A 26,592-nucleotide genomic window follows, 5' to 3' on the forward strand; every position below is an offset into this window, starting at 1 on the left:
CAGTTACACTTTATTTGGACTCATGCAGTAAACGTTTGTTTCATCCTCTGCCCCCACAACAAGAAGTTTCCAAACCCCCCTAAACGCTCGATACATTCCATCTATCCTTCACTGTATCAATTTCTTATATTTTCCCAATGTTTTTATGATTGCCATATTTTACGCTCATGCATTTTTCTTGTCTCTCTTCCTTATTTTTCGCTTTGTACCCAAATTCTTTTCTTATTGCAAATGCATTTGTACATTTATGCCCTTTTAAGAGTCTTTAACTTTGTATTCCATTGTATTCTGTTTTGACACCTGTCTTTATCTTTTTATTATTATCAAATAAAATTCTTTTGAACTTAAAAAAAAAGAGAGTGTTTCACGTGCTGGGCATGGTCCAGGAGTGAAAGAATGTTAACAGGCTTTGGCGCACCATCCATGCACTCGCTACACAGATGCACCCCAGTGTTCAACTAGTAGACAGCCAAGCTGGTGTGCTATGTCACAAAGCTCTAAAGTTAGAAGTGGGACAACTCAACAACAGACTAGCTCAGCTCAGTCTCCTAGTCCAGCCGGTGATCTCCCACTCCTGTGGATAATACTGGCCAACTAAAAAAGCTAAAAAAGAAATTTCAGCAGTTTACTGACATAATGAAGGGTATCATACTGTTTTGGGGTCCGATGTTCAATTCCCACAATATCCGACGCCTGACTAGAATAGATGAGGGAGTCTTTAACACCACCGCAGGTATACTGACTAATATTACAGTTGAGCTCCAAGCTACGAGACGTGTCTCGCTTCAAAATCGGAGGGTTTTAGATTTTATCTTAGCTGACAGGGGTGGAGCCTGCCATGTCATCGTCAGCAGCAGCTGCTGCGTGTACATACATGTCAGTGCCCCGACTGTAAAATCTGCAATGCAGAAATTGTATAGACTGGCTTCAGAAATTCACGGAGACAATGGTACCTGGTCCCTCTCGGGATGGCTCTGGGGAATATTGACATTATGGGGTTGGAAAATACTCCTTTTCCTGATAGCTATTGCTGGGTTTGTTTTCACATGCTGTCTATGCATAAATTGCCACCCAGCTTGCTGCACGTATTGCATAAGTAGACTCATCCCCAGTGTCTCACTACCAAAAAGTAATAATAAGCACACTCTCATGATGATGCAAGAAATACAGTCAATAATGTTAATCGACGAGGGAGTCTTCGAATATTGATTACAATTTATGATGTTTGCATTTGCTTTCTTTTCACATTGACTATGGATAGATAACTATATCCTTTTCCCCTTATCATTGTAAAGACCCTACCGGATAGCCAAATAAAGCTAATTAGCATATAATGCTAAAAGGAGGGTCTGTTAGTCTGAAAAATCCCTTGCTAGCCTCGAACTGTGCTATATTACATTAGCATTATATGGCTAAGTTAGTTGCCGCTACCACGTTTGTATGCAACCCGTTGAGCTATCCCAATGTGCAAGTCTCAGTTAGCAAGTGTGACTCCATTTTGTATTTTGTAATCCTTATTTAGACTGCATAGGCTGCACCAGCAATAGGCCCATGTATCCAGAATTGCTTGCCTCAGCTGAACACTGTATTTCACTGTTATTTTCTTTTATGTCCAAGGTTGTTTCTCAACTTGCTAATGAATAAGTTGCTCTCCCTTCACATACCAAACTGAGCGTGTAGCTCTGCTCCCACATTTAGAGACGCTGAGGCCCAGCACGATAACCGTGAGTTGCCGATAAGGTGTACCCATCTCGCAAGTAGTAGCGCATCTCTCTGTACCCCCATTGTTCGGGTCCAGCTCGAGCCAGTACATTTCCATGGTGGGCGGGGTTGGAGATGGCTGGGAAGCTTCTTTACCTACTGTAACCAGTTTGGAAGGCAGTCCACTCAGCAACCATCTTAGGGTTCAGGTCTGACCGGATCTCTCTCTGCCGAGAACTGATAATAAATCCTGTTTATATTCTCTACTGTCTGACCGACTCTTCATTCCTGGGAAGGCATAGCAGGTGGTTCTTAGTAACCCGGGTGGCCCCTAAGGGCCACTTCCTTCAGTTTTGAGGGACAAGAAGTCGTTGAACACCTTCCTGAACTCTCTGCCACTCTTAATGAATACGTGATCTGCATCAAAAAGTTGGACTTGCACTACCTCACCAAAGTGAGTACTTTCCTTGAACGATATCACTTCGGGAGAAGGATGCAATGGCAGGATGAGTCGGTAGAACAGTACATAACTACCTTGCGCAAATTGGCTTCCACGTGCAATTTTGGTGCAGCTTTAGATGAGCTCTTAAGAGTTCAGTTCATATTGGGATGAGTCCTCGATAAAAAGAGAGACGCCCTGTGGCAAAAAGACACGCCATTGCTTCAAGAAGTGCTGACCATAGCCAAAAGTCACAAGCATTCAAAAGCGTGTGTTAATATTATACGCAAAGACAATTCAGGTGATAAAAAGGAAAACACTAATGTCAAGGTCGTGGTGGATAGATTTGTTAAACCCAAATCGAGCACCACTTCAAAGCCCTTTAATACAAACAATTTTCAGGGGAAGTGCTTCAGGTGTGGCAGCCAGGCCATAGGGCCAACTTTAAAGACTGCCCATGCTGGAAGGCCATGTGCAAAATGTGTGAGAGAAAAGGTCATGTCTCAAAGAACTGCAGAAAGTGCACAGGCATAAAAAAGTCAGGGAAGTTGATCTTTATGAAGAAGAATTGGAAGAAATCAATATTCTCCCAGTCACAGGGAATGCTGATGATTGCCCTCAGGAGCTAGTTTTGATCAATGATCCTCCCGTGAACATGCTCTTCGACTCTGGGGCCAAGGTAACGCTAGTCCCCAAAACATTTTATGAGCGTAATCTGCTGGGCAAAGTCACCCTGTTGAAGCCAGACATTAGACCAAAAGGTTAAGGTGGGGTGACTATTGAGTTGCTGGGTTATTTCTGGGGCACAATTGACTTCAAAAGGAGAGTCATCCCTGGTAAAATCTATGTCTTGATGAAAGGGGACTCGCTCATAATTTGGTTCCATCAATGTGATCTACATATCTGCGTTGATCCCAATGAGATCTGTCTGCCTAAAAAAATTACCACCAATTAGGGTTGTTAGTAATGCTAATCGAGACTGTGTACATCGGATAAAGGTCAAATCTAACGCTGTTCTAAAAACAGCTAACGAGCTAAGGTCAGGAATGCACGTCTGTTAGTAAGGGAGAGCATGAAAGTTGAATTAGATAATCTCTTAGCCAACGGAACCCTTCAAGAAGTTGAAGCAACGGAGTGGGCCTCTCCTGTTGTTATGGCCCGCAAAGCCAATGGGGAGGAAAGGCTCTGTGTCGGCTCGAGGGAGCTCAACGAAGCAGTTATTGTTGATCATTGACCTTTACACAACATAACTAAAATGCTGTGTTCTCTTGAGGGGGAAAAGCATTTTTCATCCTTGGACTTGACCTCTCCCTTTCACCAGGCCAGGCTTCACTCCTCTTCGGAATATTCCGAAAATTCACTCCTCTTCCCAGGACCTTACCTCCTTTGAAACACCCTTTAGTACCTTTAGATTTCTAAGAATGCCTTTTGGACTGATTTCTGCAGCCTCAGTTTTTTAGTGGGCGATGAAGGGCATTCCTGATGGCCTTCAGGGTGTCAAGGTGTACCCAGATGATGTGCTCATCTTTGGTGTGGATCTTGAGGAGCATGATGGGAGGCTGAGGTCAGTATTGAAGAAGTTACATGATGCTTACCGCACTCTTAGGGCTGACAAGTGTAAATTTGATATCTTAGGGCACTTTTTGTCCGCTGCAGGCATCGAATCCAAAGTGTCATTGGTAAATACCCTTTGTAATTTGCACACCCCTTTAAACAAGGAAGAGTTTGTAAAGTTTCCGGCCATAGCTGAATTTTATCAAAAGTTCGTTCCGAACTTTGCAGAGAAAACCTCTTGTTTGAGGTCTCTCCTCCAGAAGCGAAGCACATTTGTTGGGTCCAAGGGCTGTGAGAAAGTGTTTGAGTGCATTAAGAAACATATGAATGAAACACCTTGTCTAGCAAGTTTTGACTCCACAAAGGCATCTTATCTCATGACTGATGCCAGCTCAAAGGGGTTAGGATCACTTCTTTTGCTGATGCTTGATAGGCAGGATAAAGCCATTCTTTTCGTCTCTAGGCCCTTGAGAGGCGCTGAATGCAACTGTTCTGTTGTGGAGAAAGAAGCTCTGGGTGTTTTCTGGGCGGTACCCAAGCTAAGAAAGGTTTTGTGGGGGAAAAGGTTCAGAAATCTTACTGGCCACAATCCTCTTAGGGAGGTCTTCTCCAAGAAAGACATTGACTTTGTCTCCAAAGGATACTGAAGTGGGTTGTGTCTCTACAGTTCTGGCAGACTGTCTGTCAAGACTCGGGGTGAGGAGTGTGAAACGACGGATGATGTTGAGTGGTTTGGAGGTGAATAACTGGATGAAGGAATTAATTTGTGTCTGATTAGTGAAGGGTTGATACCTGAGAGTGAGTACAGGGAACCTCAGATGAACGATTTAGACTTGCAGAAAGTTCTAACCATGGTCACAAGGTGGTTGGTGTGAAAAGAAGGACTGTGAAGAGGTCCTCGAAGGCTTTTGGCAAGTTAGGGAAGATCTGACGGTGGAGGATGGTCTCCTCATACGCGGTAGTATGTTGGTTGCACCCATTGCACTAAGGGATAAGCTAGTAAAGAGTGCTCACACCTCGCACATGGGCATTGCCATGCCAAAGGAAAGGATCAAGTAAGCATATTGGTGGCCTGCCATGGATGTGCATGTAGAGAGGTTGGTGGGTGAATGTGTTGAATGTGCGTGGTGTGACAGGATATTGAAGTGCAGGATGCAACCCATGGTTATTAGAGAACAGGTTTCTGGTCTGTGGACGGACATTTCAATCGATATTTTGGGACCTGTGAAGTTGAAGACTCAGGACTGCTATTTGATCGTGTGTTTTGATATGTTTTCCGTTTGGCCTGATATCAATATTGTTAATTCCGTTGAGTCTGGTGTAGTGATTGAGTTTCTAGAGTTTCCCGTTAACACTCTTGTCTGACAATGGTGTTCAGTTCACATCCTTAGTCATGGAAGAGTTTCTAAGTTCCAGGGGGATCAAGCATAAGAACGCGGCCCTGTACCATCCACAAAGCAATAGTGTGGTGGAAAAGTTTGTCACGGTTCTTAAAGAGACTATGCAACAAGCTGTTGCCTGTGGTGAAAGTTGGGACTAGGCCATTGTTGGACTTGGCCCTTCTGGCAGGTTTACCCCTAAACTTTTTGCTTTTAATTGTGACCTGGTGTTTGATTTTTTTGGCTTCTGCGCACTTTCACTGTGTCCCAGTGTAATGTGCGTGCGCACTCTTGAGTGCGTGTGGTGAGATTGGCCTGCCCTCCCATAGGAATGCAAGGGGAATGTGTGTGTCCATGTTAGTTCCTGATGTGTGGGGAGTGCAGGGTCAAGTTGATATGTGCAGACTCGTGTGATCAACTAGAAGTTGGCAGGTCTGTGTAATAAAGATGAATTGACTGTCTGGCTTGTGATTGGCTGGCTCCAGGAGTCAGGATGGGTCTGCCCCGGTGGTGATAGAGAGATTGACAGCCAGATGGGTGAGAGGAGTGCACCTGGGACCAGAATAGGGCTGACCTTCCCTACACAATGCTGGCTTCGCCCCCTGTGGTGCGACTGATGTCCCTAGCCTGAATAGTGAATGGGGAGAGGGGCTGAGCACAACAAAGTGCTCCAAAACCAGCTGCGTCTGATTTTCCCTTAAACCTGCAGCCTCAGACAAAGGAGTTATGTGTATAAAAGGGGGCTGTGACCCCATGTAAAATGCCTTGGACTTTTGTGCACCTCAAGAGCCTGGGTGCGCTTTGCCTTTATTTCTTTACAGCGCTTTGTTTTCCTCCAGGGAGTGCTTCTGCTTTTTACTGCAGCACGGAGCTGAGATCGTCCTGCAGAGGGAGTCCCCGGCATGGGGACCCCCTGCCTTTGTGCCGTCTTGTGCCCCTGATGGGTGCCCACCCCGCCAGAGACTTGGCGCTTGTTTGCGGGTGCCACCCCGCTTCCTGTGTCTCAAGCGGGTGCCTACCCCGCATGGGTGGTGACTGGCAGCTTAATTACGGCACGGGAGTCCACCCCATCTCGCCAGCCGCATCGGAGATAGACCAGGATTCCTCCGCGCATCTGTTGATTTGAAATTCCTAGCGGGTGCCCACCCCACCAGGGACTTTTGCCTCTTAACGGGAGCCTACCCCGTATCTTGCCAAGGGACTCACCGCCGTAGCCCGGGGCCTCATCGAGAGGGCCGCACTGCCATTGGCTAGCGCGCCCTAGGGCCTGAAGGTTCGTCTCCCGGGCCGCGCTGCCATTGGTTCAAGTGCCCCGGAGCCTAGAGGCTCGTCTGAAGGGCCGCGCAGTGATTGGCCGCCCAGCCTGCCTGCACCTCGAGCCAGGGGGTGCTTCCCCGAGGTGAGGCTGCAACGCCTGGGACCCGCGGCGGAAGCGGAGAGACCGGAGAGACCCCACGGAGTCCAGGAGGCTCTCCCGGACACCGCCTGCAGCCCCGCAGAACCGCCACAGGAAGGAGAAGGGAAGCCAGCGGAGACGCCACCTCCCAACAGCCGGTGAGTGCGGGCATCTCGGTGAGTCACTCCTCTGCTAAAGGAGGCATTTCGGGGCATTGTTTTAGTTAGAGCCTGAGAGGCTCCTGGGGGCATTGTGGTTTCGAGCCTGAAAGGCTCCACCGTGACTTGGGCACACTCTTTGTTTTAGAGCCTACATGGCTCCAACGTGACCCGGGCACATTTTGTTTCAGAGCCCAAGAGGCTCCAACGTGTTGGGGCCCCGTTCATTTCGAGCCCACGAGGCTCCAGCGAGCATTTTGTATTCAGAGGCCCCACGTTGTATTAGGGGGCATTTTGGAGCTTAGAGCCTGCGTGGCTCCCACGTCGTGTTTGGTCGCATTCCTATATTCAGAGCCCCAGAGGAGAGCCAGGCTCAGTTCACCAGCTGCCCAGCACTTAGTGGGCAGCTGCATCGTTTAGGCCTTGTACAATCTTCTTTGGCTGCCTGCGCAGCCAGCCCAGACATTCTGGACATTGGGCCTGTGAACACCTGAGAGGCCAAGCTGGCCTGGGGTCAGATATATGGTTTTCTGCGCAAATGTGTGATTACTTACCTACTGTGATTTCTGCATAATATGCAATGCTTTTTGCCTATACCCCTAAATGTATTTTTATGCCTAGGAGGTTGTTTCACCTAGTATAGTTATACTAGTGAATTCATGGTGCCCTGCGTGATATATGCCTACGGTGGTTAGGGTTGCGTAGTGTGTACTTACCTTTTACCAGTGGTTACTGGTTGTGTGCTACATGTGCTATTTGGTGCTACAATTATTTTATGTTCTAAGTGTTATTCCTACAAAGGGCTATTTCTACCAAGTGCTAGTTCTAAAAGTTCTTATCCTGACAGTGGTCCACGTGGCCCTGTCCCGTGTATATAATCCCCTGTAAATTCTGCCCGTGCCAGTTGGCACAGTGTAAATTGTGTGTTTATTATCTAATGTGTTTGGTATAATACGAAGGCTATTTTTATATATAACCTTGTGTCGAGTTTCCTTTGTGGTGGGCCTTGGGTGTTGTTACTGGGTGCACGCGCAAACGCTTCACATTGTCTCCGGGATAAGCCTGACTGCTCGTGCCAAGCTACCAAGGGGGTGAGCAGGGGTTATCTTTGGCGGGTGACTTCCTTGACCTGCAGCCATGAGGAAGAAGGTTTGCGAGTATAGGTACACTTCTTGATCGTTCACTGTTGAAACTCCCTTTTGTTTATTTAAAGGAAGGGTCCCCAACACGGAGGTCACTCGGTTGTGGGTAACGACCAAAAGAACCTTAGTGGATAAAAAGGTGAGCAGCATGGAGGGCTGGAAAGAGAGAAAGAGGTGATGAAAACAAGAAGGATCTTGTATGATAAAAGGAGGGCTGTGAAGAGAACAGTGGTCGACGTGGGAGACTAGGGCAAGATTAAGTCTCCCAGGAAAGGCGGAGGCAGATCCAAATTCACTCTTCCATTTAATGTTATCAAGGTTTTCAAATTTGCAATAAAGACCAGGGACCATAGAATTTGGAATTTAAGTTGCGTGGCAAAGTGTCAGGCTAGTGCTAGTTTTGATACTAGCACCGCAACTGGTGGACCTGATTCGGGCTCTGAGGTGGAAGAGCCTGTTGCACGAGAAAGGGTCTCTGGGCCACTTTACTTGAAAGGTATTCCCCGACGTTTGCACGATTGTGTTTCTTAAAGTGAGCGCTTTCCCATTTACCATGCACCTCAGTTTTCTCCTTGCCTATGAAATCGCTTTGTTGAGTTCTTCAAAGATCGTAACTGCATTCTCTATTATGTTCTCAGCATTCTTTGCATTCATAGTTAAGTTTCCTTTTATTTTCTTCAAGTTTAGAATGTGTAAGGGGGGAGAAGGGGTGACGTCCTGTGTCATGATACTCTGGAATGTGGGGATGGGTGCTAGGCCGTGGGCTGGAATAGAGACATTTGTCGGTCGGTCTTAGCTTGATGATGGATGGGGTCTCTGTAGCTGTGATACTTAAATAAACCTTTCTTGACTTCCACTGTATGTTCTACTTTGCTTTCTGGAGGGACACACTTCCACAGAAGTCCATGTTAAATCTAGAAGCGCACAACCCACTGAGCATTCCTGCAGGTGTGGTACTTGATGGCAAAAGTTTATTGTCAGCGGTTTATGCCATAATGCCTAAAACATTAATATTTACAGCACATAATAAAACAATCACAATTCTTATTCACTTAAAACAACTTAAGCACAGTTGATATAAATACTACACCTTGCGCATCGTCCATGATCTGACGTTAAATGCAAGTGCAAACGGATGGCGTACATCACTATTAAAACCAATCAATTAGATAGAGCGGTCATTAGATCCTACAAAGCGTATCAGCTCACAAGCGCGTACCTAGGTGCAGATACCGGCATCTCCGTCTGCTCGTTGCCTACTCAGAGCAAGTAAACCTGCTAGGAAGCCTGAAAGCTGTCTTATAAACAACAGAAATAAAAGAAGAGCACAAGCTTGTGGCACAGACGTTACCTAGTATGGTAAAAAAAGCGAGATTGACCAAATAATGACAGTTTTGCTGACAGCCCAATGAAAATTAACCCTCAGATATGCGCCAATAGACGGCCAACACCTAAGCGAGCATTTTATAAAGTGCAGGTGCAAGTAGAAATGTGCAACAATACCTCTCAATGCTCTGTTCAGTCAATAAGGGGCTCCAGGTTGTCCATAGTGCCCTAGTGCCTTTAATGCCGGGGTCGAGCCACGCTCCATTTTATGAGGGCAGATATGTGTCAGTGTTCGATAACCAGATGCCCAAGAGTCCACAGGAGTGAAGAGAAATCCCCTTAACCTCTAAAAAACAACCACATGATTGATGAATAACATATACTCCTATGGGCTGTTCTCTAAAAGTATGGGGTAAAAGTCCAAGGAGTGTCCACCACTCTCCCCATACGAGGGGGGGGGGGGTATTGCAGGAGGGTAACAGGTCTGTCTGGTCTCAAGATGCTGAAAGGAAACAATAGGAATATACCAATACACTGTTTTATAAAATTTACCTAGCAGTACATTGACATGTGATTAGCATAGCATTACACTTACCCCAGGTAGGTCTCAAAATGTCCTTGAAGAGTAGCGTGGGTAATATATTGGACTCAAGGAGATAGGAGTCCTGAGGGACTGGGAAGGGCTACTCAATATCGCACTCACACGACATACAACCATACAGACCAAAAAGAAAGTGCCAAAGGAACAACTCAAGGGTTTTAACTTAGGGAATTGAGGAGCAATGGCCGGCTCTTCTGGGACACCGAAGAGCGGAGCATCTACTCTCTCAAGAGAGGCGAAGCCCGGCCCAGGACCAAGCGCCAGGCGGAGCAACACTCTCCCACACAGGGATAAAGAACTGAAAATGGGGAAGTCGACTCAAAGAGCCTTTCACAAGTGGTGCATACAGGCACAGCGTACCAATTGCGGGGAAAAACAAACTCGGCTTTCAAGCCTAAACGTGCACCGACCGGTGCGGAGGGTAAAGTGTGACAAAAGGCAAAGAAAACAAACTTCGGCGTCCAAGCCGAGAAGTGCACCGAGTGGTGCGGAAAGTAATAGGGACCCGGTTTCCTAGTTAACCGAGGGCTTGAAAAGGAGGTTGGCAGAGAAGTCCGCGCCGATGAAGCTGTCTCTGCAATCTCCCCTAAAGCAATCTTCGGAGAGCGTGGGATTCGGGGTGGAACCAGCAAACAGGCGTCACGATAGGAACGATGGCGATTAGCAACAAACAGGAACTGGAAAGGGGGCGTGGTCACGGCAGTAAGCCAAGCATCTGCTTCACGGTAGAGCGTCCCTTTACGTGATTAAGGGATCGTCTCTAAAGAGCAGTCTATGTTGTTCTATGAGGGAGTGAGGGAAAGAGACACGGGGTGGCCATGTAAACACATGTCAATGCCTAATTCTCGTAGCTGCTCTCAAACCCCTAACAATATGTCAAAGAAGGACCACAGCCCCCAGAGACAAACCGAAAATGGTAAAACCATCATTACAGTTGGTTTATGGTTTGAACCCCCTTCCTTCGCTGCTGTGTGTGGCAGGTCTGCATATACAAAGCAACTGCCTGGTAAATCTCCACACGATCAGTTCTATAACATAATGATAGTGCTGCACTGCAGCATCTCAGTTTACGTGCTAGCAAAAGGGGACGTAGGTAGTACCTTCGGATTTTAAGCGACATATCATACAACAGCATAACACGCATAAATGACTCGGGTCCCCCTTATGTTCGGTAGCACGTGTCAGATCCGCCTCCAGGGGCTTTACCCGTGATTTAATAAAGGTCCGCACCTAAGGAGTTCCTAATCTGAACATGAGATATAAAGCCATTTTCTCTGCAGGGAACAGCAAGTCCAAGAACGGCCCCCAGCGACGTTCACATGTTACTTTCTGGTAATTAGTCGGAAGGATGCCTCTCCCGGCTTCTTGCTTGCTCCACATGAATGACCAATATGTCTTTGTAACCAGTTCTAGGGTTGCCTTACTCATCAGTTCCAAGTTATTCTATTGCTCTACCCTGCAAGTGGATGTTGAAATATTCTTAACGTGCTTGAACCAGGGTAAACTATTATAGTTCATTCTATATCAGGCAAGAGCTGGAGTCGACCACACTCGCCCCCGGTGTCTTACGGGGTCGAGATCCTTCAGTGTGGTGAACCTCAGGTCAGCTGTTACACCAGAAGAACAAGCCACCCTTGCGTTTGTCTTGAATGCGTCAGTGCTCCTTTTATTGGTCTCTTGCTGCTTGAGTTAGCAAAATGTAGAATTGTGGCGTCAAGTTTGTTTTCAACTTCGCCCGATGAGTTTTCCAATATAAATGGTCTGCCGGGGTATGTGGGGAGCTTCCAGGGACACGTACTTCACACAGATTATGTACAACCTCAGAGCCTGGTCGATTCTACTTTGGCCTTTTCAGAATCCGGCCTGAAGGTTAGAGAGAATATTTTTCTCCTTTGTCCCGGTCTTGAGTCGTGACTGTAAGAGTTTCCTAAAGATTGCATGATTCTAGAATCGCACCAAGAGTCATTACGGTGTTAAATAACTCTGTTAAAGGCCCTGAGGCACTGAATGTCTGAACTGGCCCTCCCTCCTCTCCTCTGAATCCATGCAATAACGCCGCGCGAAGGTGTGGAGGAGGGAAGCCCATGTCACTGCACAGTAAATCTCAGCCACAGGAACACCCCTGACAAGTGCTGATGCGGAGGACTCTGCTCTGCGGGACTGAGCGCAGATTCCCTCAGTCAGTTCCTTTGTGATGCACAAGATGATACAATGAGATAAGGTCCTCTTCTGGGCAGAGGTACCCTTCTTGCTGCCTCTACAGTCGGCACCTAGGGTCAATATAAATGTAGACTTCCTTTTGGGGCTCTTACTGATGTAATGTCGCCTCCTCTGGGGGTAGAAGGTGAGAAGTGTGACAGATCGCCTCAGATGGAAAGAGGTCACTCCTTGGGAAGGAGAGGCGATGTAGTTCTGAGGAATAATTCTTCCAGGAAGAAGAATGTGAAGGGCGGCCACACGCTCAGTGCCTGTAACTCACTGATGCGCTGCAACGAAGTGATGCTATAAAGAGTACAAAGGTATAGCCAAACTGCTAGACGAGGAACCTGGGGGAACAGCAGATAACAAGCAACAACGCTTCACTGTAGAGTGATTTCTAAAAAATACCAAGAGCGGTCCATTAACCAGAAATGTACAGTTTTAACATTTGCTGACATGACATGGACAATATGGAAAATACAGTTCAAAAGCAAAGATAGAACAATCACACTTGATTAAATCTATTCACAGAATTTAGCAAATGAAATCAGCAATAATCATGAAATAAAGTGCGCAAGAAGTGAATAGATACTCATGTGAATAAAGAAGTGAGGGGTGCATCGAGACAAAGTGAAGACGTATGACTCGACTCCTCGAGTGACTTACAGGCGCTATAGACACTCCATTTCGTTCTATGGTTTGTAAACTGTCTTAGTTCATATTAAGTCTACAGCAAACCATTGTTGTTTGTTGTATATCATCAAAATAATAACCACAAAAAACAGTGTACAGTATCAGTAACCATAGCTAGTAATTATGGAGGGGCTCAGAAATGTGAAAACAAGTCCATTGACGCATAAGCAATGGAATAGGTGCAAAGATATGTGCCAGTCCCCTCAAATATCTATGATTGGAGATTGCATGAGGCATGCTGGACAGCGAATCAAAGTATCCTTCGTCTACTGCTCAACTCTGCAGGACCAGCGACAGAGCACAATGGAAACCTTCTGAAAGGAGAGCCTTCGAAGAGTCCACGTTATGATCAACACGCCAGACGATGTATGATTTTTATCTTCCTGAAGAGACTGACTAGGTGGAGGGGCAACAAGCTGATAAAATTAGATCAACCACCTCCATTGGCAGCTGGAAGGAGCTCCGATGCCCCTTTCAAACTCCAGACATGGAACACCCTTCCAATCCACATAAAAACATGCCCTTCGCTCCTTCAGTTTAGAAAAAAACTGAAAACGTGGCTTTTTAACCAGTAATTTACATCTCCGTACCTCCTGATCAGGGTGAGACAACATTTGCATTTCTAGCGCCGAGACGCCTACGGGTATTTGCAAGCGCTCTATAAATATCATTAATAAGGTGGAGGCTCTGGAGACCGAGGTGCGGGTCCCGTCTCTCTCGATCTCCAGGCATGAAGGTGGAGGCTCTGGAGAACGAGGTGCCTTTCCTGCCCCCTCTCGATCTCCAGACTTTCCAATTGGGAAAGAAGGTCCACTAGAGGCAGATGTGGCAGGTGGCACATGGAGAGGCGCAGGCAGGCCATGTACCACGCCCTTCTGACCAGTGATGGGTAGTAAGAATTGCTTCAGAACAGTCACGGGGAATATTCCTGAGAGCGGGAGGGATTAAGGATATGGGAAGAAAGGTGTAGTGGAGCGGAAAACGCCACCTCAACCGAAATGTGTTCCCCAACATTTTCCACAGTGTAAACTGAAGGACACGTAATAGTGGACAATGGGCGTTATCACAAGTTGCAAATCGGGGTCCCACAGGGCTAACATGTTCTACACCAGAATCCAAAAAAAGATGCAGTTCGTGCCTGGCAAGATGAAGCCAACTCAAGCTGAGAGCTGACCAGATGGTTGGCACCTAGCCAGGTCCCATGCTGGTGCACGTAGAACCCAGAGACTGGCACTTTTGCGGCGCCGGAACTTCACTTTTTTTAAGCTCCAGTGGCGCAATGTGCCACTGCATATTTATAAGGCCACGTGAAGCCACTTTACATGGCTTTTCATGTCCTTATAAATATGTGCCCCTTTCACGCAGAGCACTGCATGGAACGGGTGATCCATAGTTGTTACTGTGGGTGGCATTAGGGAGGCACAACCAGAAGATGTATTTTTTATTTCTCCTCGGGCTTTCCTTTTTCTATTTGTGCTGCATTCTGCTACACACCTATAGTAATAGGAAATCGCCTCTTGTGATTGACTTTGTGCAGGAGCGTCTCCCTACAATCAATCAACCCTGCATCGCAGGCACCCTTGCATTACACCTGCGCTGGGGAAAAGGACAGGAATGCGCTGAATCACATAGATATGGTGCATTCCTACCCTTTTGTTCTGACGTAGGACAGTGTAGCAAGATTCCTTGTGGTGCTGCCCTACCCAAAACCTCATAAATGAGGCCCAGAGTCTCTGGGCTTCCTGACTGAGGAGGAGAGACCTCCAGCAGGAAGACATTGGATTGACTGAATCCAGTCGAGCGTGAACTAGAAAAAGAAGAGATCACATTCTTTGGCCACATCTACACCGACACAAGATATTTGGAAGAAAGAACCAGACCACCCGTAGGATCATGAGACCACCATGAGCCAGACCACCGGTTGATCATTAGACCACCATGAACCAGACCAGATTACCCCCTCCCGTAGGATCATGAGGCCACCATGAGCCAGACCTGATTACCCCCCACCCGTAGGATCATGAGACCAAAATGAGCCAGACCTGATTACCCCCCCACCCGTAGGATCATCAGACCACCATAGCGTTTGAGCAAGAAGCAACAGCTAAGACGAAGACATTCGCTGTATCAGAAGTCCACAGAGATGGGTCGAGGAGATGTGGTCATGGAGTGACTCGCGTGTATTCTCTTCCTCAAGCATTCTCTTTTTCGTGTTTTCTTTTCTTTCATTCTTCTCCTTCCTGTCTGATTTTCTTCCCCTCACCCCACCTGATGGCCCAAAATTCTTTCATTTGTCAACCAAGCGGTAAGATGTAGATTAGAGCTTAGTTTGAGCCGGTGGTCGGAGGTGGGGCCCTTCAGCACTCTCTTTTTGGGGGCTGGCACTTATTTTTCCTCATCAGACTTTTACCCATCAATCCATCCATCTATCTACCCATCCATCCACCCACACATCCATCCACTCACCCATCCATCCCCCAACACACATCCATCCGCCCATCCACCATCCATCCATCTACCCATCCATCCACCCATCCATCCATCCACCCACCCATCCATCCACCCACCGACACATCCATCCACCCACCCATCCATCCATCCACCCACCCATCCATCCACCCACCCAACCATCCATTCACCCACCCACACAGCCACTGACCCATCCATCTAACCATCCATCCATCTACTCATCCATCCACCCTGACACATCCATTTCACCAATCCATCCACCCACTGACACATCTACCCACCCATCCATCCATCTCCACTTCTTTCCTCCATCTCTGACCGCCTTGGCAAAGTGGGCTCTGGCCCCGGGCCCGGCCTTTTAGGGGCCCCTGATAGACCTGGCTCTGTTCTCCACACAGCCCTGCCCTGATGACCTTGAATGGTTTTTAAACACAGTTTGTTTTCATATATTTGTATTACAGTGGGTGGCAGGGATTGTGCGCAGTGTCAGTGAGCTGCTGCTGGGTCATTGGACACACTTTAGAGTCTGGAGCAGTCTGATTGGATCAGGAACCCACAACTGGTCTGAGCAGGGGCCCCAAAATGTTTGGTCCAGGGCCCTCACAATCCTTAAGATATACCAGCCTCCCCCTCCTCTTCCTCTCTTTCCATCCATCTAATTTCTACCTCCCACCCCCAGAAGAGAAGCAGAGGCCCCCCTCCCAGAAGCAGAGGGGCCCCTCCTATAAGCAGAAGCAGAGGGGCCCCTGCCATATGGAGAAGCAGAGGGGCCCCTCCTATCCTTCTACAGGGGTCCCCAGGGGGAGGCAGCAGCAGTCGCCCAGGGAAGGGATTATTCTGTCATTATTTTAGGATCTTTATAAAGCGTGAACGAGGGGGGGGGGGAGCCAAGGCGCCTCGGATTAAACATTTATTATCACAAGTTGTGACAAGAAGAGATACACACAGTATAACACCCCCAGAGGGACAGACATCAGGAGTGGGGTACAGTGGGGTGCAGTGTCAGCTGCACAATACACGATCATCAACACAAGTCAGAAATACCCCAGAGATCTACCCCCTCCGGAGAGGACATTTCATGGTTAAAAGTCACTTTTTGGGGACGGATCATTGAGGGGTGTTGGGGGGAGGGGGGGCAGCAGCATCACCCGAACCAGGCCCCGGGGCTGAAAGATGGAAATGGATCAGGACATTTCCTTCATTTCCCTCATTCTGAGTGATGAACACGTGCCTCGTGTGTAGCACCTTGTGTCTGGTGTGTGGTATTAAAGCGCCTCGGTCCGAGCCACAGTCCTGCCCCAGGGGGCGCCTCTGGGCAGGTCCAGGGGAGCAGTGTCTCTCTTCGGGGCCTGTGGATAGCGCCCCAAGGCTCAGGGCGGAGTCAGACGCGCTGTATGGTGTGGAATGAACTCTGGGCTCCTCTGTCCTTAATGAGAATCCTTCACTGAGAGGCCTGTCCAAGGGTGCAGAGGAGGAGAGGCCTGTCCAGAGGTGCAGGGGAGGAGAGGCTTGTCCAGAGGAGGGGTAGAGGAGGAGAGGCCTGTCCAGGGCTCAGAGGAGATGAGGCCTGTCCAGGGGGGCAGAGGAGGAGAGGCCTGTCCAGAGGAGGGGCAGAGGAGTTGAGGCCTGTCCAGGGGGGCAGAGGAGGAGAGGCCTGTCCAGGGGGGCAGAGGAGGAGAGGCCTGTCCAGAGGAGGGGCAGAGGAGGTGAGGCCTGTCCAGGGGTGCAGAGGAGGTGAGGCCTGTCCAGGGGTGCAGAGGAGGTGAGGCCTGTCCAGGGGTGCAGAGGAGGTGAGGCCTGTCCAGGGGTCAGAGGAGGTGAGGCCTGTCCAGGGGTGCAGAGGAAGTGAGGCCTGTCCAGCGGTCAGAGGAGGTGAGGCCTGTCAGGGGTCAAAGGAGGTGAGACCTGTCCAGGGGTGCAGAGGAGATGAGGCCTGTCCAGGGGTCCGAGGAGGTGAGGCCTCTCCAGGGGTCAGAGGAGGTGAGGCCTGTCCAGGGGTGCAGAGGAAGTGAGGCCTGTCCAGGGGTGCAGAAGAGGTGAGGCCTGTCCAGGGGTGCAGAGGGGGTGAGGCCTGTCCAGGGGTGCAGAGGGGGTGAGGCCTGTCCAGGGGTGCAGAGGAAGTGGGGCCTCTCCAGGGGTGCAGATGAGGTGAGGCCTGTCCTGTGTTTGGGTGGTTCATAGAAGGTGGGGCCTGTCCAGGAGGGATGCAGTGGAGATGAGGCATGTTCGTCCAGGCGGGGTGGTCGAGAGCTGAGTTTAAGTTTGTTAATTGTTGTCCCAAGAGATTTGTGGAATGAGTGTAAGTTGCTTGTAAACTGGCCAATTGAGGAGCCACAGAGTGAAGCGCCTCAAAATACTTTATTATATATACAAGAGATTAATGCAGATTTACAGACAATATTGCAAAGTCGAAGACCGGGTAAAAGAGGGTGCATCTTTTAGCTATGCATCCAGATGTTAGTGCTTAATGTGAGGGGCTGCAGACTAATATTCTGGATGAGATTTTGTTGTAACCAAAGTACTCTAGTGACAATTCTATTACTAAGCAGAAGAAGATCAAAATAATAATAATGATGGCTCAGTCAAACATTATCCAGAAGGGTGACGAAAGTGGTTCTCACCGATTGTATTCTCGTTTTGATTCTGGGTTTGTTGCTGGTGTGAATTTGGATATGCACGGCGTTGGTGTGCAGAGTAATGATGTTCAGTATGTGCAAGGAGGAAATGTTGTTCCTCTGGGTCAGTGCCGGACTGAGAACCCAAACCAGGCCTGACAATTTTGACGGACCAGCTCCCTGCCTCTTTTGTTGCTGGGGGGTGATATAGCAGCACCACAGCAAAACCGCCCCCAGTAAGAAATATGTTTCCCAGCATTGAAGAATCGGCCCCCACTCTTTCAGCCTCCCGGGGAACCACTGGAAGCCCGTTACGGCCAGTCCGGCCCTGCTCAGGATATAGGTTTTACTGACAGTGGCAATTTAAATACTTCAAACACTAATAGTGTGCAGAATCAGACATGATCCTTGTGATGTTTGCAGGAACCTGGGAAAATGGAACATGAATCAGATGACACAGAATGGGATGTCACAGTCAGTGGTCCCAGCCCAACTGGCCTGTGTGCCGAGCATGGAGAATCAAAGTCAGATAATTGGAACATGCCTTCAGTCCCGATGGCCCCACAGCCCAGTGCAGAATAGAACGCTAAATTCTCAACAAATGTAAGATTTCAACAAAATCCTATAGGGATTAATAAGGATTTTCCACAACTTGCATCTACACTAGGAGTTTCTACTGGACTGAATCAGACACAATGACGGTGCCTGAGATGGAAGAAGGATTGTGTGCTTGGTGCAGTCCTAGAGGTCACCCAGAGGGCCCTTTTGTAGAATAAGTAAATGGGAATCCAGCATCTCTTTTAATCAATAAATGTGCCTCCCGTTCCACAGTCAGACTGACGGGAGCTCCCAACCCACCCCTCTTGGGAAACAAATCCAAGTTGTAGGCATTTCTAATAAACAACTAATAAGCTGTCAGCAAATGTTCCCATACAAATTGGGTCATTGATGAATGGCCACAAACTTAAACTGTGATTAAGATCCAGTTATTATGTTAGGGAATAACCTTGTAAAATGATTGGTGGCTTTTAGGTGAAGAGTCATAATTCATTATTCATTTTGTGGGTGTGATTTATTAAATTACATTTTGTTGTGCCATGTTTTCATGAACATTCATTGATTGCTGTCATTTTTACCTCATCATGAACCATGTCAATAATGTGTTCTCTCTGTCTAAAAACTTAAGAACGTTTCCTTGATTTTTAACTAAGCAGGTTCTAGTCAGTTTGCTATTTGATATTTTATAAAAAAAGTTTTCTTATTTCTTAGCACACATTTGTTGTGGTGGTCTGTCTATTGACTTTACAGCTAGAGCTATTTCTGAGTCTGGCTTTTGATATACTTTAGAGGTTACCTTTATGTGATCCTCCTGCAAATATTATGATCATTATTTCTCTGATTGAGTAACCATGTTTATGCCTTCAGTAATTATTTGAAACCTTTAATATAGCTTTGTAGCTTGTTGTAGCTCCAAAGGCAAGTGTCTTTACCAAGGGAGCGGTCCTTTAATGGGCAGTATTACCTGCTATGGCTGACTATAAGGTCATTACACTTTTTGACCTATGAGGGCAGAATGTGTTACTTAATAAAACAACGGTGTCCCAGAGACCCAGGGGGTTGAAACTCCTCCGGTACTCCGAACTGCTGTAAGCGTGAATGTTGAACAGTTAACAGCCGCATGCAGGACCACAGGGGTTAATTGTTGAGCAATCACAACAATCGCTGTGAAAGGAGGCTGAAGTCAGCCCCTGGTTCTCCCTGGGCTTGGCTAAACTGCTTTTCATCATTCAGGTGAGTCGGGAGATACGGAAGATGAGCAGAACCCCCCCTCCTTCCGAGATGCCAGTGACACTGCGAGCTACGGGAGGAGGAATGGGGGAGGCTCCTGTGTGTCCTGCTGCAGGCTCTATCTTCTGCCTTCTCCTGTCCAATCCTTATATTTCAGAGAGGCAGAGGCTGTGTATTAGGACATTGTAATGTTGAGAGCAGCGGGCCTATATCAGGTTGTATAGGCTGCTGCTGCTTTGTTGTCTTCAATGGAGATCTAAACATTTCAATGTTCCAAGCTTTGTCTCGTGAAGGATTTATTTATGCTGACCCTCCGCATCATCCCTTCAGATAAGTTATAGATAAAAAGCGCCAACCCATTGATGCTTTGTTACTTCCATTGCTTGGCATTCAAACTCTGCATCAGTTTGACCTTGAATTGCAGTTGCTCAGAGAGCATGGTTTGTATAAATATAAGAGTCTGGTTGATTTATGAAGTGTGGACAGAATTATGTTCAAGGACTTTAACATACCTTTGCAAACCAGATTGTTTTGATTTGCAAGTTTCATGGTCTGTAAATGGAAAGATGGGGGTTATGAAGAAGTGGACTGTGTTGTTGGGGTTTGTTCTCTGAGACTGTGGGTGCACTCCATATTCACAGAGACCTTTTCTAGCAAGGGATCATGGTTCTTGGTGAACCAAAAAAGTATTTATTCATACCCATATTTGCTTCGCAATGGCCTCCTGAGAACAAGAGATTCTTTTGTGTTGTAAGTTCAGGACGGTTATTTGTAAAATGTGATGAAGTGTGATAGTCGTCTGATGCAAAACTATTTCTTTACTTCCTTTCAAGGTATTCCAGGATGACCAGGCAGTGCAGCGTGGCTGCCACCCTTGGAGGAACAAAATATAATATAACTGTCAGGTAAAGATTCCTATAACTCTTAAGTTTCCTCTTCCCCGGTTTCTTCTTTCTCTATTCTCTTTCTTGATCTCTGTTTTGTTTTTGTCTCTTCAGCTTCAACATTTGACTCCCTCTGTGCACTATTCTTGTTGTTATCAAACTTCTGATAATAATATGATGGAGCCATATTCCTCCTGGAAATGTTGGGGGTGTAGTGCAGGTCCGATTCCTTTTTAGGTTGGTTTTGCCCAGCAGTTCCTTAACTATTGGCACATTTGTCTCCTCCTCTACACCACGTGATACTCTCCCCCCTCTGACTGTTCTTTCGGCGTCTTTTCTCTCTTGATCTAACTTCCATCTCTTTATGTCCTCCTAAACTATCCTTTTCTGTCTTATCTACTACAAGCAAAAGACACAGTATATGTGTGTGAAGACACATGCACACAAGGCTTGCTTTAGGGTGATGCAACCGGTGGAGCTGCACCTAGTGCTGACCTTGGGGGCACTGTCTTTAGAAGTAACTTATGGGTTTACAAGCATCTGCTGCACAGTTTCCTGCGCAGGAACATGTGGTGAGAGTGGAAGATAGCCTTTTATCTCTTTCTTCTGTTTTGTGTTTTTCTTTTCTAGACCCTTTTTTTTCCTTTACTGTTGTGCTGTTTTTTTCTCTTTTTCAGGTGTTGCAGTGCCTGGGTCCTGTCGGAGGAGTGTGATGAGTTCTGGGCACCAAGTAAGTCCTTATCATCCGCACAATTTTAAATAGTGAATTCCACTGAGCTAACTGGACACAGCGTCAGCCTACAGTGGCATTTAAAGAAGTGATTACAACAAAGCTAAATCCTTTCTTCAATAAAATGTCCCTTCCTAGAGCACTGGAAAAAGGAATAGATTAACAGTCTAGGTGGACAGGAGATAATTCATTAAAAGTATTACAAATATCTCATTGTGATGCCAGCCTTTGCCACAGAAATTGTAACTTGATAGTGTTGGCTGCTGCTGAGAATCTGTGTCACAATATATGTGCAACTTGTGTTTCTTTCTTAAATAGTAATTACGTTTTCTCTCACATCCATGAGCTCCAGTGATCCGAAGCTCCCGATTTACAGTGTCCCGAGCTGTTTCACGACTATCAGAAATGATACTCAACTGATTTCCTGGCTTGTTTTTGTCAATATATTCTTTGTGCAAAGTATAAGGTCATAAATATTTTTTCTTTGTGTTCATTTACAATTTCTGACTCCGTTTCTACAGGTGACTGAAGCATGAACAGAAAAAAGAAGGTTTAAATTTAGAGAAACACAAGGAAAGTTAAAACATTCTTGAGCTCTTGAGAAGAAACACATTCTATGTACCAGGAATGGTGAGGATGTTGGAGCGGAAGAAACTGGTGAATGTGAAAGTTGTCAAATCCCTAAAGGAAAATGACCATAAATGTTTAGCAAGTGTCAGTAACTGAGATTGAGGAGAACATTGGCCACAATTGATGCCCACGCAGTGCGCATGGGAATACTCAGTGTTGTAAATTCTGTTTGATGGTTTATGAGAAATGCTTTGGAGACGCAAACCCTCCACAACAGATCAGCATCCGTAGACGTGTTGTGATGTGACAGAACCGTCAAAAAGACTAATATCCTCGGTTTACAAGAGCAAGCTTTTGTCTCTGTCTCCTGAAGATGAGAGGAGAGAAAAGGTTGTTTAAAAGAAAGTCATTGTAAATACGCTTTCTCAGATGTCAATTCACCAAAGATGCTGGCTTACCATTTCCAATATAGGAAGATTTTCCCCCACCAACTCTGTCTCTTGAGGTTGATCCCAGTGTTTTCAAAGGGTCCTGTAACTCCAAAGTGGATCATGTACCTGTCTTAGTCACTGAGCAAAAAAGCATATACTAACAGAAAGTATAAAAGGGACCAGTGTTACGCTATTGATAATTCATAACCCACCCTGGCATGCCCTAAGCATCTGTCATTACTTGTATGAAAAAACATACCTAACAGTCAAACACTAAAGCCCAAAGACCTTATCAGTGCTTTTAAAACTCCTAAATCGAATGTGATAAACTAAAATCACTAAATGAGAATAATTAAACTTGAGAGAATTCACCCAGGCATAACTTGGAGAAAATGAATCCATGAGAGGTCTCTTAATCAATACAAGGGGCTCCTCAGTGAAAGTTAATAAGACAAGTTAGATAGGTGCCTTTAAAGGTAGGAAAATGATCTCCAGGTAAAAACTATCATTAGTTAAAATACATATGTTAAGAAGAGCATCTGAAATGTATTTTAGAAGTTAATGCTGAGTTGTAACATAAACAAGTACACAATCTGAAATCAAATTTAGTCTTAAGATGGCATGTACACAGGAACAAACCCAACTTGGAGAAACAAACAACTCTAATAAGAGCAATCAATGTGAGAACAGCTTTAGTCATCAATCCCACCTCACTAAACATGAGAAAACTATCGTTGGACGAAAACCCTATCAGTGTCCCGAATGCCAGAAAGTCTTCAATCACAAATCCAGCCTTACGGTACATGAAAGAACCCACACTGGGCTTAAACCGTATCAGTGCTCTGAATGCTGTAAAAGCTTCAGTACCAAATCCAATCTCACTTCACATGAAAGAACCCACACTGGGCATAAACCGTATCAGTGCTCCACATGCCAAAAAAGCTTCAGTTTTAGTTGCAGTCTGATTCACCATCAGGGAACTCACACTGGCCAAAAACCTTATCAGTGCTCTGAGTGCCAGAAAAGCTTCAATCGTAAATCCAGACTTACTACACATGAAAGAACCCACACTGGACAAAAACCTTATCAGTGCTCTGAATGCTATAAAAGCTTCATTCATAAAGCCAGCCTTACTGTACATGAAAGGACCCACACTGGACAAAAACCTTATCAATGCTCTGAATGCTATAAAAGCTTCAGTCAAAAATACATCCTTACTGCACATGAAAGAACCCACACTGGGCAGAAACCGTATCAGTGTTCTGAATGCCAAAAAGGTTTCTATCACAAATCCGGTTTAACTCAACATGAGAGAATCCATACTGGGCTCAAACCCTATCAGTGCTCTAAATGCCAGAAAAGCTTCAGTCGGAAAATAACTCTCACTCACCATGAGAGAACTCACACTGGGCAAAAACCTTATCAGTGCTCTGAATGCTGTAAAAGCTTCAGTCATAAATCCAGCCTTACTGCACATGAAAGGACCCACACTGGACAAAAACCTTATCAGTGCTCTGAATGCTGCAAAAGCTTCAGTCAGAAATACAACCTTACTGTACATGAAACAACCCACACTGGGCTCAAACCGTATCAGTGTTCTGAATGCCAAAAAGGTTTCTATCACAAATCCGGTTTAACTCTACATGAGAGAATCCATACTGGGCTCAAACCCTATCAGTGCTCTGAATGCCAAAAAAGCTTTGGTCAGAAATCCAACCTTACTGTGCATGAAAGGACCCACACTGGGCATAAACCATATCAGTGCCCTGAATGCCACAAAAGCTTCAGATTGAAAACAACTCTCACTAGACATGAGAGAACTCACACTGGGGAAAAACGTTCTTAGCTCTCTGAATGCTGGAAAAGTTTCAGTCGGAAATCTAGTCCCACTCAACCTGTGAGAACTTACCTGGAAAAATCCTTGTAATTGTTCTAAATGCCAGGGAAGGGTCTGCTGGAGATTCAGTTTCATTCAACAAGAGAGAACCCACAACGTGAAAGAAAATGACCCGTGCTCTCAATGTGACAAAAACCTCAGCTGTAAATGTAACTTTCCACATAAGAGAGACAATGTGGGAGAATAAAAGGTGCTCACTGTCAACCCTGAGGAGGAGCTTTCAGCATCGCAAAACATTTACATGAAGCAGCCACAAAGACATCAATCCATTGATTGTCCAACAAACTGTCTACTGAGAACAGCGCACAGCGAGGGATGGAAATGCTTGAATTAACCTCATTCTTTTGTAACTATTTGTGGCCTCATTCCATTCAGTGTGTTTTGTTCCCTGAGTGTTTATATGCAGTGGCTCTGACCCACAAAGGCCATTCGATCCTGAACTTTGAGGCCACGCTGCTAGGATCTGGAATTCAAGTAACTTCAAACTGTTTCCAGTGTTAACAAGCCTCACCAGGGGGCTGCAGCAGAAGTCCCTTTGTCGTAGGTCTCTATGGGACCAATATCTGTTCATGTCTGTACCACGTAGGGCTGATCATTGAGAAAAACTAAAAGTGATGGGTGGACTGGTAGTTAATCTTGGCAACATCCCGCCACATCATTTTCTATTCTCCGTGCCACTAAAGACAAGGCCAACCATATGCAAACCATTCGTGGCCCCACCCTAAATAGTCCTAATGATTTCTGTTCTAATGGGACATGGCCTCGTATTACAAAGATCCACACGAGTGGCCTCTTTCCATCTTCTTTTTGTTTCAAATGGAACCTGCTATCCCTTTAACCATGCCTCAGGCCTGCCACGTTCCATGCTTTGGCTCTTATCATCAACCTTGAACCATCTACATAACTTGGAAGCTCCAAAGACTTCGCAGCTGTTGTAATTGCTTGAAGTTTCACACATTTTGATTGCCGTGGATTCAGGTTCAACTTGATGACCCAACTCTACTCTGTGGGAATTTTGCACTTCAAGCCACTTCTGTGCAGCTCATCACCTTCTGAGACTGATTCAGCCAAAAACCTCGCATCAAATTCCAGTGTTAATCATCACCAGAGACTAAACTTATCTTTGCCCTCTCGAGCATAGCTGCCGAAGTCAACTACAATTTTGTAGGTGACTTCCTGATTGATTCAGTGGATCTGCTTGTTTTTTATTCATTTACCTTTTTGTTTGGTTTTGACAGTTGTTTTTGCTAATTAATGAGCCTTACATCACAGCCCACCTTTAGATTTTGCTTCTGAATAATTATTAAATTTTCTTTTTGATCTAAACGTGGTTTGAATCTTAAAGTTCTTTGTCCATTTTTAATAAACTGTATTGAAATGTGTGACTTCCACTGTTTTGCTCTACCTACGCACCATGCTCCCATCTTTTCTAGTGCGGATGATAATGTGAGAACTGTAACAAGATCACAATCAAGGGCTGTATTGAGAAATAATCGTCTTCCAAGTCACACAGTGGTTTGTAGTTCTTTATTTGTCTTTTATATGTACATCCCCCCATTCCCTTCCAAGGTAGAGTATAGTTTGCGAAGCACGACTCTCTTGTGGCCCGCTCCCCAGATTAAGTCCATAAGAACAGAAACAGAGTCCAATGTCCTGCAGAAGCGCCGAGGCGGGTAAACTAGAGGTGTCGAAAATCAGTATAAATGTATTAACAGCATTTTTGCAACTTCCACTCTACCCATGGGTCGATAGTGGCAGGGAGCCCCAAAACGACAGGGAGCTGCTAACATTGGACATCACCTAAATTGCCCTGTATAAGTTCATCATCGGTGTGGTACGTTCACCCCTAAATACCTGAAAATGTCAGGGTGCCACCCCAGTGCTAATTGGGGCAGCACTTCCTGTTCTAAGTTGTGAGTTTGCACATTGAATATAAGTTGGATTTGGTCCAATTTAGCCTCAGTCCAGAAGTCCTACCAAAAACGTCTAGAACATCCATCACCTGTGGTAGATCGCCTGCACATTCCTGAGGTACACAAATGCATCATCAGCATACATTGATATGGCCTCTCAATTTGGCCCACTACGTATACTGACTGCTGTGTCCTGCGAATGAAACAGGCCAGCGAACAGGTCCATGAATAAGGGTGGTGTCTCAGCTTGAGTATGGCTCTTACTGCGGTGCCACTCAGATGTTGCTGAGGAGGATGTGGACGGTACCACTACACTACTGGGGACAGGTCTAGAAATGCCTCCCTCTTCTTCACCTTCCACCACAATAATATCGTCCCCTGATTCTTCATGCCCAACTTCAATGGGTTGAGTTGGGGTAGTTTTACTTAACGAAAGTGCTTATGTGCGTGAAACTAGGTTCTTAAATACTGCACTGGATAAATCTCCTCTACACCAACACGCTGGCCCGCATCCGGACAGGCAGAGATCTCAGTTACTTTTGAAGCATGAGCCTAAGTGGGTTAATGAAAACAACAGCACCACAAAGGAAAGTAATCCATCCTACCATTAACAGCATGCTTAGGTTGGAGGGGCAGTTCCAACGCAACCACCCAAAGGCACGGTTGTACAATGTGAAGCTTGCTAAAAGGTTAGCAATGGACCTTCT

The 26,592-nt window shown here is 46.2% G+C and overlaps 1 protein-coding gene and 1 pseudogene across 1 annotated transcript in view; both read left to right on the forward strand.

Moving 5' to 3' along the window:
- Positions 1-20,291: 20,291 nt before the first annotated feature.
- The window catches only part of LOC147737916 (uncharacterized), a 33,295-nt gene continuing 26,994 nt past the window's right edge, over positions 20,292-26,592 (forward strand). Inside the window, exons 1-2 of the mRNA XM_086924996.1 lie at positions 20,292-20,365; positions 21,022-21,074. The gene's annotated coding sequence lies outside the window, so the exon portion shown is untranslated. The remainder of the gene's footprint in view (positions 20,366-21,021; positions 21,075-26,592) is intronic.
- Positions 22,381-24,482, forward strand: LOC147737917 (uncharacterized; annotated as a pseudogene).

Source organism: Lissotriton vulgaris, chromosome 1_1, assembly GCF_964263255.1.
Source record: "Lissotriton vulgaris chromosome 1_1, aLisVul1.2, whole genome shotgun sequence".
NCBI classification, from domain to species: Eukaryota; Metazoa; Chordata; class Amphibia; order Caudata; family Salamandridae; genus Lissotriton; species Lissotriton vulgaris.